Below are 18,418 nucleotides of genomic sequence, written 5' to 3'. Positions count from 1 at the left end.
ACATTTTTGAATACTGTACATAGTACACCAAGAGGGGTTCCCGTCCAGAATGGGATTGAAACAATAGGAAATGTATGTAAAACAGGAAGGGGCTCAATAGAAGGCCAGAGAGAATGTCTTTAATGCATACACCATCAACAGTCCTATTTGTTTAAATAAATATCGTCGCTGTCCTGCAGAAACCAGCTAACTCAATTAATTCAATTCAATCATAAATCAATGCTATTGAACACCCTTTACTTTATTAAAAAGTGCTTCTGACAAAACCAGCTAACTCCATTGGACCCTCTCCCCTTCTCATGCAAGTATCTGACAATACATAAAGTCACACTACCAACTTTGATGGGGCATTGTTGCTTTGTTTTCTTCATTTCCTGAAAACAATATATGAGGTTTCTGCCCGACAGCAGAGATACTGTATAAACTAGGCCTATTATGTATTCCAATGCTGGACATGGAATGAAGTAGAGAACAACTTACCAGTACATTGCTACAGACTAGAGAATGCTTTCTTTTTGTTATTTTTTTAATTTTTTTACCAAGAAACAAATAGCCCCACCTTTCCCTCACCCATTTCCTCCACCTCACGTCACTTCTCTGCAGTCCTTTCAAAAGTGCAACAGCTTAAAGGCCAACGGAAGCTAAGTGAGGCTGCTTGCGTCTGGGCCCAGTCAGGAGTACACAACACATGTCAACGTCCTCTGCTAACATTCCATTTCAGTCCGTTACCACCCAGGCCAAAGTCACCAGACCGAGACCAGACTCTCTCTCTCTCTCTCTCTCTCTCTCCCTCCCTCTCCACTTTCCTTTTTCTCTCTTGCTCCTTTCTTTCTCTTGTTTCCTTGCCCTTCACCATCAAGTTGTCTCATTGCTCATGCTCTGCTGTCTAGCAAGTGCTTGTTATGGTCTTCCTGCGCTAATGGAGGGCATAGTTATGCACTTCAAACACTTTAGAAGATGAACTCTCATAATGCTTAACTTACAGATAAAAGGGAGCAAAAGATTGGTGCCTTTTTAAAATTTGCGTCACAGTCTTTGTTCTAAATCTTTTTAAAGTCTTGGAAGATCTTGTCTGTAGTAATTCACTGGAAGTTAATCAAGGTAATGCAGGTTTACGTATATATGGATATTACAATTAAATCGTTAGGCATTCCATTTTACTGATGTCCTATTATGACAGAGATGACATAGAGACTGAAACTGCTTAGTACCGGGTTTGTTTCCACTACTAAGCTCTCTAAAAAGTGGTCAGTGCCGTGGGGGATCTTGAAAGCAGAGATGGGTGCTTCATCATGAGCGATGGGTCTGACGGAATGCCATCGGGTCTCATGCACACATTGCGGCGTGTAAATCACAGTGCAGGGCACATACACACCGAGAGGACCTGGCACGCCATTACAGCAAGATGCTGTCTAAAATGACCAGCCCAGGCACACACTATGCAATCAGGCATACATAATGCAGACATAATGGGGTCTCCCGACCGAGGGCCACTAAGCCCAAGGGCCCTAAACTGCTGGTGCTCTTATATGTAGATCAGTGATTCTCAACCTTTTAATTTCAAGGATATTAGAAAGCTATGATATGCATTAAGCCACAGATGCCATTTTACATATTTTTCTCTTGGAAGTCAGTGTCTTTGTGGTCAATTTAGACCCCATGGTGGTCCCCGGACCGGACATTGAGAAACGGTGTTATAGTAGACTACTCCAATCTCTGTTAAATTGCTGTCTTCTATCTGCCCCACCTGCCTTAAAAATATATTTTGACAAACTTAATTAACTCAGCACTTCTGCGCCACACAATCTTTCTTGCATGTCTCGTCTCTTGCAACCCAGCACTTTGAGGGGCCGCACTCCTCCAATATGCAAATTAGCCACTTTGCCACTCTGCTTTGAGCACTAGTGGTGGGCAGGGCGCGAGGCCTTACTATTTGAATAGTAATATATGCAGAATTCCTCAGTGAACAGCTTATTAATCATGGCAGAGTATTTTTTTTACATACTTTAAAAATGTGTCTAGAGGGGGACTTTAAAGACCACGATAATACAAAGGCTGATGGAGTGACATGCTATCATTAGTGAAGACCATATGCTACTGCAGGAGGAAGCTGGAGAAAGAGGTAGGATTTTGGTCACTGACAAACTGTCATTTGTGATGATAATCTATTCCAGTGCCGTGTGGCGTGTAGTCGTTAAATTCCATGAGTATGAGCATGGAATACCACCATATTCTCCATTTGAGGCGCCTTTATTCTTGAGCATTAGGAGGTGAAGGTTGAGGTGCAAAGTGTTCACAACAGATGCTGCAAAGAAAGTTTTCCTGTCTTCTCACAGCTCTCCTGGGAGGAGCTGAAGTCTGCAGGATGGAAGCAGGTTTCATGATCTATAGTTGGTATTCTTACCATATGGAGGAAGTACTGATCTGTGTGTATATGACAGCCATGGACGCACTCTATATATTCTGCGGTTTTCTTCTTTTTGCCAGGTGCTTGAATAGTGGCTGGACTACATTTACTACCGACCGTACTGACGACCGTATTTGTAGTGACGACCGTAGTGGACACTTTTTCATGATTGGCTGCCTCTAAGCAGCCTTGTCTAAGCCAATGGGAGACTTACCCATAAAACCCAGTCTTAACGGCATAAAAACCCATACTCTGAACAATGCAACGGGAAGCCGTATTGACTGCCGTTGTATGAGAACGCAAGTGAGAAGTGGAATGCGAGTGGTCAACAGAAGCTAATGTTATTGCTGCACCTTTTTATTTACTATTATATTTGTATAATGTATTGTTGCATTAGCACAGTCTCTGCGGAACATGTCCCACTAACATTTCGCTGCTTGTATCTCTCCGAGTTTGATAGTATGATAAAGTATGAGATGAATATAAGCCTAGTGTTGGAGGAGGACTTTTTTACCAGCTGCTGTGTAAGCACAGCTGGTCAATGTTCTCTCTGCGGCGCTTCCACGCCCTCTTGCTGTAGTTGTTTCTCCTTGGCTGTACTGACAACTTATCGTCCTGATTGGCTGCCTCGTCTCTAGGCAACCACACACGTTTTGCCTCTAGCCGACCTCTCAGCCATGGGATATAAGGCAGCAGCTGGTAATTAATTGATGTAATCAATTCTTGTTTTTATAAAGATTTGTTGTGTATAAAGACTCGAACGCGCGATGCGCTGTCAGGCCAGAGCCTATATGTGGCATGTGCCTGGACCACTAGTTCACCGGGTGTCCCAGGACTTCAGAATTTGATGGTACTTATTGTGTTTCATGAAAAGAATAATTTGCGAGAACCTGCAGTAAAATAAGCACGATCACTGTCAACTACAATATACAATATTTTCTCCATAATAAAATTGGTACAGAATCTCTCCCTAGTAGCAGCCACGTATTGTTATTGCCGTCTTGGTGGTTTTGGCACGGCTTATTCCGAATCATGACAAACAGGGATCTTTCCATCCTCCTTTTGAAAATATACAGAAGTTCTGACTATTAATCGTTGCATTCCTGTGCAACTCGTCTGAATAATAGTCCTCTGAAGACTACAGTCAGCCCTCATTGTGGCTTCTGTCTGTCTAATATTCTGGTTAGAAATGAGCAGAGATGGCCTTGATGATGCAACAATCTGCTGCGTCTGGGTGCCGTTCGGTGACAGGGCCCAGGAGAATACGCCATGGAGGAATGAAATCTCTTTCATGCTTTTTTTGCACTTTCTCTCTCTCAAGCCCTTCGAGATAAAACCGGGATCTAAGCCAGAGGACCTTTCATGTCCGTGTGTGTGTGTGTGTGTGTGTGTGTGTGTGTGTGTGTGTGTGTGTGTGTGTGTGTGCGTGTGCGTGTGCGTGTGCGTGCGTGTGTGCCTGTGTGTGTGTGTGTGTGTGACGCTGTTCTTCTGAAACGGCATGGGTGATGAAAAATGACATCCATGAACTCAAAACACTTACAGAAACTAATTCTCTGAGCTGTGGCAACCTCATCCTGGCTTGATGTGCGTGTGGCGAATCGATTTTGATGTTACTGCAGAAATTCCCACAATGTGCTTTTTTTTCTCACCTGAACTGTAGATTTCCTGGTGCTTTCTACATGGGTGAAGGTAGCTAGGTGCAAACAACAGCTCATCTACATCTGCTTTTGTTTGAGCTGAGAGAACAGACATACAGGTAGATGGGGTGACCTGTACACATTGCACTTGCAGTCAATGCCAAGCTATTCCAGTAAACCCCCAGCCCGGCTGGGAATTGCATAATATTAACTTACGGCTCATTCTGTCTGGTTTCATTGTGGACTTGAATTAGGAATGCCCCCCTCGCATGGTTTTGTCTCTTTGGATAAAGCCAAGCACTGACTCATTTTGTTTTGCCATCTGAGTGTATAGAAATGGAGCGGGAAACTGGAACAGGACCAGGCTAATACCCACAAATGAGTCAGAAACACGCACACACGCATGCACACACACTCGCACGCAGGCACGCACGCACGCACGCACGCACGCACGCACGCACGCACGCACGCACGCACTCCTTTGTGTCCTCCTGAATGACTGAGCCCTTTTAATTCAGCCTGATGTCACAGCAAATTTCTAGCTATAGTTTTTCGTATGCTATTGTATGAGTCAAATGTGGACTCAAACAAGCAGTGACCTTATAAGACTTGAGCACCTTGTCGCCATATGGGGTTCGGAATTCCACTGCAGTGTTCTCTAATCTCCACAACATGGTCGGAATGTTTAAGCTTTTTGGGGGTGGGGGGTGGGACGGAACGCAACTGTAAGGACAACAAATAGAAGCCGTCAACCATGTGAACGATTTTGGCTTCAGCCCACTGTGCTTGTGTGCTGCAGTTCTGCACCCACACACACACCCCACCATCTGCTTGCAGGGGGAGTTGGGAATAGGAATGGGGCGGGGGGGGGGGTTGTTGCTGATTTTGGAAGGCCTTGACCAGAGGAATTCAAGTTCAAGACTTCACTGTCCTAAGTGGGTAATTTGGTGTACAGCAAGGCAAGAGAATGAAATACGTCCTGATGAAGCCCCATAGACGAATGACTCACATATTTGATGAACCCATCCAGAGATTATTTAGGCCAGCGATTCTCAAGAAATTGAATGAGTCTTACTCTGCTGAAGTCTGATGTTGAAGTGGTGTTTGCCAGATAAGTTCAGTCTGTGATAGCATAAGCTTTGTTTTCCACATCGAGAAATGACACTTTGAAATGACAAAAACAAAATGGCCAGTGATTGTTCAATCCCCCCAGCCACATTAATTGATGGTTTTGTTTTGAGCTCTCTGCTTCCATTTTCTGTCAGAGACCCTCTGCAGATTTTCACGGTGGCATCTAATGGACAGAGAAACAGGAGTTTCTCCAGCAGAATTCTTAATTTGTGTCCTGGAGAGTCTACTTTGCTGTTCGATCATTTATTGTAATTTTTCCCAGTGGCGTGAACAGATAGACACTAGGGGGTGCTAGAGCACCCCCTGCCCTTTTCCCTCTGGACAGCAATGTGCCCTTTTGAATACAAAATTAATAATCTTTTTTTTTTGTACAGTGTACACTGTACAGTATGTGGACCATGGTGACATCGATCAATTCTTGATAAAAAGCTTCTAATATATTATTTAGGCCCCAAAATCTATAAATCTCACACTAAGGCAACCGGCCGGTTCCATGCGCTACACAAGGTGCCCTTTGTTTCACTTGAAAGTGGCGTGCACACCACTGATTTGTCCAACATCTTTTAGTCCGGAATAAACAGTTTTAAAGATTTGCTTAGAGTTCCCACATCACCAGGTGTTATTTACACGCTACAAAAGATTCTTAAATTTTAGCCATTTGTCTTTGAGACAAGAAAACGTGGCTCTTAAATGGTCAGAGGGAGAGGGCATAAAATTAAAGGCAATGGCATCTGGCACGGTGATTGGTTTTAATATTGTAACGCCCAAACAATCCCTATGCATAATGGGCATAATTGGTTTTAATATTGTAACTACCAAACCATCCCTATGCATAGTGGGCAGCATTGGCCTAAGGGTTAGAGGAGCGCCCTTGTTGCCGAAAGGTTGCCGGTTCGATTCTCCTGACGGGCAGGACAAATCTGGGTCAGGAAGTGATTGGTTATCACTCACCCAACACCGCTGAAGTGCCCTTGAGCAAGGCACTGAACCCCCAACTGCTCCAGTGGAGCTGCTTAGTGGCCAACAGAATAAGACTGTGGTTGTACTGGTCAGCTCCCAGGTTTTAATGTGTGTTTCTATGTGCAGGGCGTTGCTGAAAATGCATACTACATGCTACATGCTACTACCCTGGGTAAATAAAGGAAAAATAAATATAAATAAATAATAATAATAGTAATGTAATGGGTAGCGCAGGTGTTTTAGGGATAAGGCTGGTGTCCCAAGATAGCAACAGGAACACCCCTTGCGCAATGTTAAATACCCCAAATAGTGGGTTTAGGGACTTCAGACGAAAATAGAGCCCTTAGCCTGTGTTTGAGGTGAAGACATGAGTCAAGAAAGAGTCAACCTCATTTCATGTTGTGCAATTAGCGTCATCTCTGTAATGAGATATTGTTGTTTGTTTGTCTGGCAAATAGAACCTGGCAGTGATGTTATATTTGGAGGTTTTCCTTTAGGGTCTATTGGGCTCACATTACATGACGGACAGTTCTGTTAAGGGTCCCACTCAAGTCCGTTTTGCAGGGGTTATCTTACAAATATGTAATTGTAAGATAAATGCTCTGATCATCAAGAATGGTCTCTCCCGGTCTCCCCTGAATCCACATCATCAAGCATTTCTCTCATAGTGATCAATTCAGACACAGGAATATTGGCATGGCACATTGTTTCTAATATTGATGATCCAGTATGAGATGCTTTAATAGGCCTAACATGATTATTACATAATCGCCTCATCGCAATTATTTGAGATAATTGTAATTAATTAGCATAATCGTCATAATTGTTTTCCATTCAGCTGCTGGAAAATTGCTGAAATAGACGATCACAACATGTTTGAAAGTATAACATTATTAAATGCATGGCCTGTTAAATGGTCATTATTTATTTTGATTATTGGTACCATTCATTCTCAGTAATTTCTTAGTATATTTATGTTATTTATCATATTTGCCCTGTGCCATTTTACCGTACAAAGCCTAAAAGACAAATTAGAACTGTAATTTTGATTTTAATAAGTTACAATGTTCAATGCCAAAAACACAATTAAATTATATTACTGATATTACATATAGTATATTATAGTCAGTCGCTCTGGATCAGAGCACCAATAGTTACAGTGCTTAAAGTACAGTACATAAACGGAGACCCATTTTTTGGTTTAATCATGTGTGGTGTGTGTGTGTGTGTGTGTGTGTGTGTGTGTGTGTGTGTGTGTGTGTGTGTGTGTGTGTGTGTGTGTGTGTGTGTGTGTGTGTGTGTGTGTGTGTGAGTGTGTGTGTGCGTGTGCGCGCGTGTGCGTGCGTGCATGCGATGTTGCATGCAAGTCTCTCTTTGCATCCTAATATGGAACAGGCTGTTCCGCACATTCAATACATTCCATGGGTTTATCCTAGGTCTTTCAAATATCATCCATCTTCTTGTTTTAGTCACCGCATCTCTCCTAGGCCAGAAAAAAGAGGGATGTTTTCATCATTTTGAGATATGACTTTGTTCCTTCCTGAAGCCTGTGGTCTAATGGGGGGCTTTGTCCACTGGTATTCAATTCAAGGGTTTTCGGCCCATTTTAGTGGGGCTCCAGTTGGGGCGGACAACAATAGTGTTCATATGAAATATTCACCACGAGTAAGGCCTTCCAGCGTGTGCTTGAACTGTTCAACTGGAGTTCAGCAGTGAGATAGAATTCTACTTTCAATTTGAGGAGAAAAAAAGCAAGTAAACCGAATGCTTCCAGAGATCTCTAACAAGATTGAGGGGTTTCATTTTCTTATTAGATGGTTGGTGCCTGTCTGCCTGCCTGCCTGCTATCTGTCTGCCCTCTCACTGGCATGCAATGTTTATGCTCCTTGTCTCATCTCCCTGCGTCTCGCTCTGAATTTCAGCTTAATGAAATGAGAGTGCAATTTGGAGCTTCGAATTAGAAGTGAAACAATAGATGGTGTACTGGTCTGCTCAAATTGCCATGACAGCGGTGCATGATTGCGCTGGTATGCCTGCAATGATATGCCAGTCGGAGTGAGTAGGCGGTAGCCTGGATCCAGCCCATAGGCCCCGCCCCCTCTCTGAGTAGCTTCAGTTCAATCTGATAATCAGGCTAAGTAGGTGATGCTCTTACACTCTGTTTGGTGGCCTTATTTGGAAACCAAAATGCAAGGAACAAATATCTACTGGCATTCATCAGACAAGTCTCACCTCTGAATCACAGTGCCCAGGTAATTATAGCCTGATTGATCTACATCTGGCCAGAGTTGGGACTGCTGTGAATTTGTGTGTGTGTGTGTGTGTGTGTGTGTGTGTGTGTGTGTGTGTGTGTGTGTGTGTGTGTGTGTGTGTGTGTGTGTGTGTGTGTGTGTGTGTGTGTGTGTGTGTGTGTGTGTGTGTGTGTGTGTGTGTGTGTGTGTGTGTGTGTGTGTGTGCGCGTGGATGTACTTGTACTGTATGTCAAATTGTGTGCACTGCAGGTGCTTGGATCAAAGAGGGATTAGCTCTCATATAAAACATCAACTGCACATAGTGAAAATTACTGTAAGCTTGATGCTAGCTTAGCATCACCTCAGATTGGTAAAAAATTTAAATTAAAAAGAAAAGCACTGAATTTACACACACAGAATCATGTCACTGAAAATTCATGCAAGTGTCCAGTGGGGAAGTAGGCTAATAAAATGAATTGACATTGAGCTATGCTATACAAAATATTAGACCTACATCTGTTTATAAACATACAGTAGGGACTGTTTCTATTCTTAGACACAGTCTAGTGTACAGTATGTGCGTATACCTGTATATGCAATATGCATAACATGAAGATACCATGAGTTCCCAGTAGAATAAGGCTAGTCTCTCTGGTCCAAATTCTGCTGTCAAACACAAGCTAGCCCTGATTAAGAAACCGCCTGCGTAGTTGAGCTGCACCAGGCGGCCCCCGACCACTCCAGATTGCCAGCGTGCAAGTCAGAGATCGGAAAAACGCTTACCACATGGCACCACTGAAGAAAAAACTCTTAGATGCAGTCCTCTGTGGAGGGTTTATTTCTTTTTTTAGGGTGCAGTAAGCGCGTCTGCACAATTCTCATTTATGGCAGGATTTTGGAGTCTGCAATAAAATGCCTTTCCCGATGCGTTCCCCAATAAAATGCATATTATGTTTTGCCACAGCGTTCCTTACAGCTGCTGAATATGTCAATGTGCTGGGGTTTTAAGATCTCTCTTGGAAGGCTACTATACCATGTCTCAGATTCACCTTGTTGTCCTTTGTATGAAGTTCACATTCCTTCCAAGATATAAAGGAAGAGAGAGAATAGCAGGGCCACAATAGCACAGGATGTTAGCGTGCACTTTTGGTCTTTGTGTACAACTGTGCACACCAAAAAAACTCCCTTTCTCTCTCCATCAGTTACTACCCTGTGCTTTCGTAACTTCTGCAGTTGTGTGCGAAAAGCAGACTGAAATCTTTTTTTCTTTTCCTTTTTTTGCGAAACCTGCAGATCTGCTTATGTTCTTTTTCTGGGCCGTGCGAAAGAGCCCTGTGGTTGTTTCTATTCCATTTTCCCACTGAGGAATTTCCCTTTGACTGTGTGACTGCTGTTTCCAGTACCCCTCCTCCTACCTAGATGATGGAGAAAGGCCTAGTAAGTTTGTGTGTGTGTGTGCGTGTGCGTGTGCGAGTGCGTGTGCGTGTGTTTGGGTTTGTGTTTTGTTGTGTTTTTTTGGGGGGGTGGAGAAAGAAACCTTCTGGCAGTATAGCACTTCTTGTGTTTGTGTTGTTGGGATACAGAATGTGGGTGTTGAAGGCAGAATGAAAAGTGCGGTTGAGGTCTGACTATTAGATTAGAGGTGTTCAGCTAGATCCAATTTTTTTTTTAAAACAATATGTTTATTGCATTTTTCTTTTTTTTGTACAAACAGACAATACAACAGAACAATACATAATACATCAGACAATACAATTACTTAAAAAACAAAACAAACATACAGTACATACATATAAATACAGTATATCAAAATAAGGGCACTTAGACTGGTAACAACAACATACAGAGTCCTTATGGCCACAAGACCAAATAGCTGCAGAGAATACAATTAGACATTTTCAGTTTCCACCATTAAATAAGATAAATCATTAACAGTAATATATTGGATAAACCGTCCCCATATCTTATCAAACATCTCTTGTTTATTTTTCAAAGTATAAGTGATTCTTTCCAGAGGCAGACACAATGACAGCTCCCTAAACCACTGAGCAATACTGGGTTTGCCTATCTTTTTCCACGATAAAGCTATAGCCCTTTTGGCTTGTAGTAAGCATAAATCTAGAAATCTTTGTTCGCTACTCTGAATCTTATGGCCAGGTGGGTAAAGACCTAACAGAAGCTAGATCCAATTTTAACCACTTAATCCCTATATATACTTTGTTGTACATCAAATAGTGAAAATAGTCGATGTACAAGATCCCAACATGTTGCATTGCGAGTCTTGAGACACGTTTTGAGCTTGCCTTGTAGAGCTGCTGCTATGTTCATTGAATGTTTGCCTATATTTTCCGAATGTTCCCATATTGTCTGAGAATGTTTGCTTATTTTCACCAAATGTTTGCCTATTATGACATTCCCTAAAAAGGGAGTTTCTCTCAATTTGTATGGTGTAAGTAAGGGATAGTGTGTGTGTGTGTGTGTGTGTGTGTGTGTGTGTGTGTGTGTGTGTGTGTGTGTGTGTGTGTGTGTGTGTGTGTGTGTGTGTGTGTGTGTTGTGTGTGTGTGTGTGTGTGTGTGTGCAACTGAAAAATATTTGTGCCCTTGATAATGTATTTTATAAATGTGGACTCAAATAAAGAAATTGCGTGTCTATATGTGTCTTTTACACATAGGGTGTGTATCAGTTAACAAATGTGGGGACATTATGTGCGTGAATGAGAATTTATGCATGATAACATGTGCACGCTGCACAAATCTGGATCCAATCTTATAGTCTAGGAGTGTGTATTGTATGAGTTATTTTTGGCTCCCTGTTAGGTTGCACAGCTCATTGCATTGTGGTAACACAGTGAAAACACTGCAGCCATGGCACGCACGCACGCACGCACGCACGCACGCACGCAGGAAGGCAGGCACGCACGCAGGCACGCACACAGGCACGCATGCACGCACGCAGGCACACACACACACACACACACACACACACACACACACACACACACACACACACAGTGCATTACACCCTTTTGCATTAGTTTGGGCTCCTTGGCATGGAAACGTTTGGGAATACCTGGTATATTAGGCCTAGTCGGGATGAAGCTATTTGATCAGATCAGAGATCAGAGGATTTTTTTCGGTGATCCCTTTGGACGTGTGTTCGACCGCACTCTGTACTGTTTACATTTCTGCCAATAAAGTATTCAATCCATCAATCACAGGCAGCATACGGTTTGCAGTGCTACTCACGTTCCCCCCTGACTTCCTTTATGAATGTAGTCTACGTCGGGTGGGGCTGCATACCACAGTGGGCAGACAGCAGGAAAGCAAGGGAGCTCCCGCTCTTCCTTCCCGTCTGTGCAGCGGCGTTGCTCATAATGCTACGCCAGCGATAAAACAAAGTGCCGTAGCACAGAGAATTCACAGTAGCCAGGGTTGGTTGGTTGTGAATCGTCTATAGCCACCCTGTGCTGATTTGGTCATCACTGGTCACACCTCATTTCCCTATGTGATTTCTTGTCACATGGTCTTCATCTCAGTAGTATTAGTATAGGGCATTAGAGGATAGAGTGGGACTATTCCAGGACAATGTTGAAACTCTTCAATCACACTCTAAATATCTTTCGGACATGTGTTCATTTATATTATATTATATTATTATACGTATGTTTGTTAAGAGGTGAGATGCCTTTTCTTTGTATCTCCACCAACATTACCCTCAGCCTCGGTCACCAACCAACCACAAAATGTAGTCACATTTTGGTTAATCACCAGAGGTTCTCAGTTGAAACCAGCTTAATTTGATTTGGGAGTGTCATCACAACATCAACTGTGAAGACACTCCTCCCTCTACTCTATTCCCAGAATTGTGTTTAATTGGAGAGGCTGAGCACACCCAGACATCAACAGAACACATGCATGCGCATACATACACACAGACACACGCACGCATGCTCGCGTACATGCACACGCACGCACGCACGCATAATTACACACACACACACACACACACACACACACACACACACACACACACACACACACACACACACACACACACACACACACACACACACACACACACACACACACACACACTTTTAACCAACATGCATGATTCAAAGATGAAATCTAAACTAAAGAAAAACTAATACAAAACACACGCGTGCACGCACACACACACACACACACACACACACACACACACACACACACACACACACACACACACACACACACACACACACACACACACACACACACACACACACACACACACACAGAACTCTTGACACACAGAAAGTAAGCCAGAGAATGTGCTGTTGTAGCAGTTACTGCTGCTTGTGGTGCTGGGACTGTCTGCAGGGCTGCTCGCCGAGGCGTGTGATGATGGAGCAGAAATGTGTTCCTCACTGTATGTACAGTATATACAGTGCCACACTGTAGCTGCGCTCTGTGGCGTTGGAGCCGGAATCAGGCATTCAGCTGACACCTGTGATCGTGAGGGAGATTATTCGTTCAGCGTGCGGTTTAGCGGTTCAGTCAGTGCCTTGCTCAAGGACACTTTGTCCGTATAGTGCAGTGATTTACAATTATAATTATAATTTACAATTTAGGCATTTACGCTCTTTTTTTAATTAATTTACAGTAGCTGTTTCGGAGGGCTGGGTCCCTTCCTGATACATGCCTCTTCATCTTCAGCAGCCTCCCTCCCCAATCTCAATGTTATCTCTCCATCCATTGGCCCTATAGCTGGCTGGTCTGTCGTCAGTGTACAGTGGGTCTGACTCTGTCGGCTGTCATTGCTCCACACTCCCAGCTTAATGGTTATTTTGGGTCAAGAAGATCCTGTTTACTGGATGGGGCTTAATTCTTCAAAAGTCAGCATTTCCTGTGGTACAGAAAGCTTCTGAACAACAGGAAATTGCCCAAGTTCAAGACTTGTGTGTCTCGAAATAACATATACATCTTTGGATAATGTATATAGACAAGCACATGGTTATTATTATTATAAAGGAAAACAAATTGTAATTTATTGTCTCCACCAGGCCGAAGGCATGGGGAGAGAGTATGTTTTGCACTCCGTCCGTCCGTGTGTTTGTGTGTGTGTCCGTCCTTCCGTCCGTCTGTTACCAGCTAATCTCCGGCACCGTTAACCGTTAACCCGGTCGATGCCAAACTTTGCACACACACTCCCTGGATGCCAACGATGAACCTCTGCCCCACTTTTTCCAGAACGGCCTGTTATAGCGCCACCATGAGGCAGCTTTTCACATTTTTTACCTAAAACTGCACCAATCTGCGTGAAACGTTGTATGCACACTCCCTAGAGGCCAAGGACAAACCTTTGACCTGCATTTTCCGCATCTGCCTTTTATAGCGCCACCAGGAGGCCGACTTTTGTAAAACACATTTTTTGATATTACTCCTCCAGATTCTGTCCAAAAATCTCACAAATCGTTACACAGTATCTCTATGGTCATGTGCTCAAGTCGGATCTGTCCGATATTTCATATTCCATCCTAATTGGCTATAATTGGCTTTCACAGTTTGCAAGATTGCCCCGTTTTGAACAAAAGCCTCAAATCATGAACGCAGCATGCAATTTACGTGAAATCTTTCACACATTTTTTTTTTTTTTTTTAAGATTTTTTTTTTGCGGCTTACGCCTTTTATTGGTTTTTGAAGGGACAGACAGTAGGCTGACAGGAAACGGGAGAGAGATGGGGGAAGACATGCAGTAAAGGCCGTGTCGGGCTCGGGAGTCGAACCCGCGGCACACTGCGACTGGATTACCAGTCTGGTGCCCAGCCGGTTACGCCACCGCCTGGGCTTTCACACATTTTCTTACTAGGCTGAGGAATATATCCCACCCTTTTCACATTGGCCTGTTATAGCGCCACCAACAGGTTGATTTTTGCAAAACACATTTTTGGAACAAAATGCCTCAAATCATCCAATTGCCATCAAAGGCGTATGAAGAAATGGCACACTTTTCACATTGGCCTATTATAGCGCCACCAGGAGGCCACAACCTGCCCTGCCCTGGTGGAGACCTGTGCCCCGAGGGGCACTTTTTCTAGTTTTAACTGCTTTTTTAGTGATTTTGGGGGCTTGGCTTGTGTCAGTGCTGAAGCTGTGGATTATATTAATTGTGAACACAGCAGCATGGAAAACATTTTACTGTTTGTTGTCTACACTACTATACAGTATGTTCATCACCTGCACTTTATTCACTTTATGTGCTTTTATAGCACTAATGGCTGTTTCTATCTTCTTTGTTTTGTGTTATACTTTGGCCCACTTTGCGCTTCTCCCTGTTTTCACATGTATTGCACTGCCTGGTGCAATCATGCTATTGTCAGTATCAGTCTTGCATGTGTTATTCAACCATGTGGACCTGCAGCTGTCTGGGGGGTGGAGGGGGTACCCTGCCATAGTAGGCTTTATATAGCCATATTTCACCCCCAGTCACCACCGATACACACATACAGTACAGTATGTACACAGTCTGTAGTACACATGCAGCCAGGCACTCACCTCTTCAGTCTGGATTTCCACAAAATAATGTAGTCTACATTCAGCGTACATTCAGGTACCTAAATTAGTATACTGTAATACATACAGTACATGTACATATTTCTTTGCATTTCAAACCAATCAAACTAGCGCTTTGGGTAAAGAAATGGCGTATGGAAATCTTTGACTCTGTTTTAAGTATTTAGGATCAAATAGCAGCCTTGAAAATCGGCACACAAAAAATGCATACCCACAAGCATGCTATGCAAGGAGCTTACATGCTGCAGGTCTACTCTGCATTGGCACATTATGCACGCATGTATGTACGCACGCACGCACACATGCATGCACATGCATTGCGTACAAAGTCACTGCCACCAGGAGCCTCTGTTTATTTTCTGCCTTTATAGAGCGTCGCAGTCCCGCCCCCTACCAGGGCCCGTTCATTTTCCTCATAGACATTTCAAAAAGTATTTATTTAAAGACCTTTTAAGCGTCATACAAAGCCAACTGGAGTTGTGACAAATCATGACAACAAACACAATTTTTCGGACCGAACAAATAATTAGAAAGAAGAAGAAAACGGCAGGTTACGACACTTTTTTTGTTGTTTTTCTTCCTTGTAATTACCGTATTTGTTCGGTCCAAAATGTTGTGTTTGTTGTCATGATTTGTCACTGGGACTGCGACGCTCTATTGACATTGAGAGAAAAACAATCTAGCGGTGTCTAGGTGAATTAATCTAGCTCATGAGCCGAATGCCATTTGTATCTGCTTAAAAAGCTTAACTATCTATACAAAGGTTATCTGCAGAAAACCAATAGCCATCCTGTTTTGAATCCAACCAAACTCTGTTTACCCCTAGATCCAGTGGCGAACACATAGTCAAGTACATTAGGTTGGATAATGACACCAGCCTTGTTTTCCCTCTCTTTCTCTTTCTCTCCTGATTTTCATCACTTTTCAACCATCACATATTTGTTCTCCAAAGTACTTTGTCTTGACAGGGGCACTGTGTTATATTCCATGGCAGATGAGATCTCTCTCTCTCTCTCTCTCTCTCTCTCTCTCTCTCTCTCTCATCTCTCTCTCTCTCTCTCTCTCTCTCTCTCTCTCTCTCTCTCTCTCTCTCTCTCTCTCTCTCTCTCTCTCTCTCTCTCTCTCTCTCTCTCTCTCTCTCTCCCTCTCTCTCTCTCTCTCTCTGTCTCTCTCTGTCTTGTGGAGCAACGGGGAGTGCGTCGTGTCTGTGTACTGCAGATGACCTGTCTGTACGCTGATCTCTGGTAGCACTTAAAGCGGTGAGCGCTGGCTCAGAGAAGAGGGACTGCAGATAGATAGCAGCGTAGTTATTTGTGATGTGAAGGGAGGCCGTTTGTTTGGTTTGAACACAAGGAGAGGAGAGAAGGGGATCATTTATTTCACAAGCAAGTTTCAGCGAGTTGTCAGGAATGAGAGGATTAGTATGTCTGGCTGTAAGGCAAGCTTTAAAATTAGGATAATTATAAGCTTTTTTGTACAGTATTGTGTTAACAATAATAGAATACTTTGTGGTGCTCTTCATCATAAGAATGAGCATAGCGTATATTTCATAGCAATGCGACAGCTTTTCAGACAATGCAATAAATACAGACCATAAATTACGTCATGGATGCGAATTCCAGCGGGCTAACTACTACATATAAATGCATTTTCACTGTGCCGTTGCACTGTTTGTCATGTCCAGATGGAAATACTCAGCCTCCGAGAATAAGAGGGTTAATTCTCTCAACTTCTATGCTGACCCACTGAAGCAGGCCACACACACACACACACACACACACACACACACAACACACACACACACACACACACACACACACACACACACACACAGTCCACACACACACACACACACACACACACACACACACACACACACGCGCGCACACACACACAGCGGAGCAGAGTAGGAGTGGGAGAATAACGTACTGTAATATCACATTTCTTTTCATTCGTCTCAGAGAGAATAATAAATAAAGTGACTGGCCCTTTGGCTCTGTGCTCTCTGATAGATTTATCCAGCGACACAATGGCTCCGTTATAAGACAGTCCATATATCCTCAGCCTCTGGCTTTATCTCATCGGCCGGTTGAAGGTTAGCAGTAAATCTGGGGGGTCTTCAGTGTGACTGCAAGCCCTCTCAACCTGTCCTTCCATTAGCCTCTTATCGGGTGTTGTCCTGCACAGTGGTGGAGTTCATCTGAGGCCAGGCGGATGCTGTTACTGTGTAAAGGTCGTGTGTGCGCGCGTGCTCTCACACACACTGACTCACACAAACAACACTCTGACCTCCAGCCCTTGTCTGTGCATCACACGTGTTTCTTTTATCTCTTGTCCGTTATTTGGATCAAAAAATAATAACACAAAGACCTTTTTTTATTACTGTATAATTGTAGATTGTAGATTTTGTGGAGACGTGCGTTCTACATGAGACGATAAAATGAGACGTGATAGAACAATGACTTTCACCTGAGTGTGTATTGGTGTGTATCAAGTTCAAGCTGTCCTGATGGAACGTATTAGCTGTGTGAGGCTATATCTGTTCTATGTGCACGTGTCTGTTTGTGTAGTCTTGCACAGTCAGATGTTCTCCACCTACCGATACAGTATATGTGGGGAACTCTAAATTCAATGTAGGGGCTAAAACTGTGTGGAAACAAAATAGAGATTCAAAAAGAAACTGCATTGCAGAACCAATGCAAAGATTTTAGGGCAGTCGTTAATATTGGATATAGGTTTTCAAAGCAGTTGGCATAGGTATGTTTAGCTTAGGTTCTCACCGCTGTTCTACTCCCTGCATTGAATTAAAACATTTCATAAGGTCAACTTTGACTCCCTAACTGTTCTGTACTTTATCAAGGGACACTTGTCATTATCATAGTGTTCCATCAGCCATGTCAGTTTGTTGCAGGCAACCTTGCACAGATATGTGATTTAGATGAAGCAAATACTGTGTCCAGGTAGCTTATTCAGTAGAGTTCTCACATTTGGTCTTCAAGGTCATGGGTCCCATCCCGTGATCCCGGGCACCGCCAGCGTATGAGTAGCACAGCTTGATTGTGGCAAGTTGTAGGCTACTGTACGTGTGTGCTGTGCGGTAAGTAGTGGGAGCTGATAGGTGACACTCCACCTCAGCAACCCCTCACCCAGGGGGTCCTACTGCATTGTAAGGGGATAGACTCTGCATTTTCAGCTGATACCGACAATAAGCCTCTCCGATTTACTAACTTAGGGGTAAGCTCTGAGTCAGGAAATCCCACATCACCTCCACTATGTCTGTATATGGGGAACTGAAAAATATTTATCACTCAGAACATATTTAGATTTGGTAATACACAATGAAAGCTCTGTTTCTTATGTAACTGCCCATGACTTTTGCTGTGTGTGAGTCTGTGCGTGCGTGCGTGCGTGCGTGCGTGCGTGCGTGCGTGCGTGCGTGCGTGCGTGCGTGCGTGCGTACGTACGTACGTGCGTGCGTGCGTGCGTGCGTACGTGCG

The 18,418-nt window shown here is 43.5% G+C and overlaps 1 protein-coding gene across 9 annotated transcripts in view; it reads left to right on the top strand.

Moving 5' to 3' along the window:
* Positions 1–18,418, top strand: part of arvcfb (ARVCF delta catenin family member b) — a 288,700-nt gene that overhangs the window by 141,230 nt on the left and 129,052 nt on the right. The gene's annotated exons all lie outside the window — the stretch shown is intronic.

Source organism: Electrona antarctica, assembly GCF_951216825.1.
Source record: "Electrona antarctica genome assembly, chromosome: 12".
Taxonomy (NCBI): domain Eukaryota; kingdom Metazoa; phylum Chordata; class Actinopteri; order Myctophiformes; family Myctophidae; genus Electrona; species Electrona antarctica.
The sequence above is the reverse complement of the archived record's forward strand: the minus strand, read 5'-3'. Positions and strand labels throughout refer to the sequence as shown.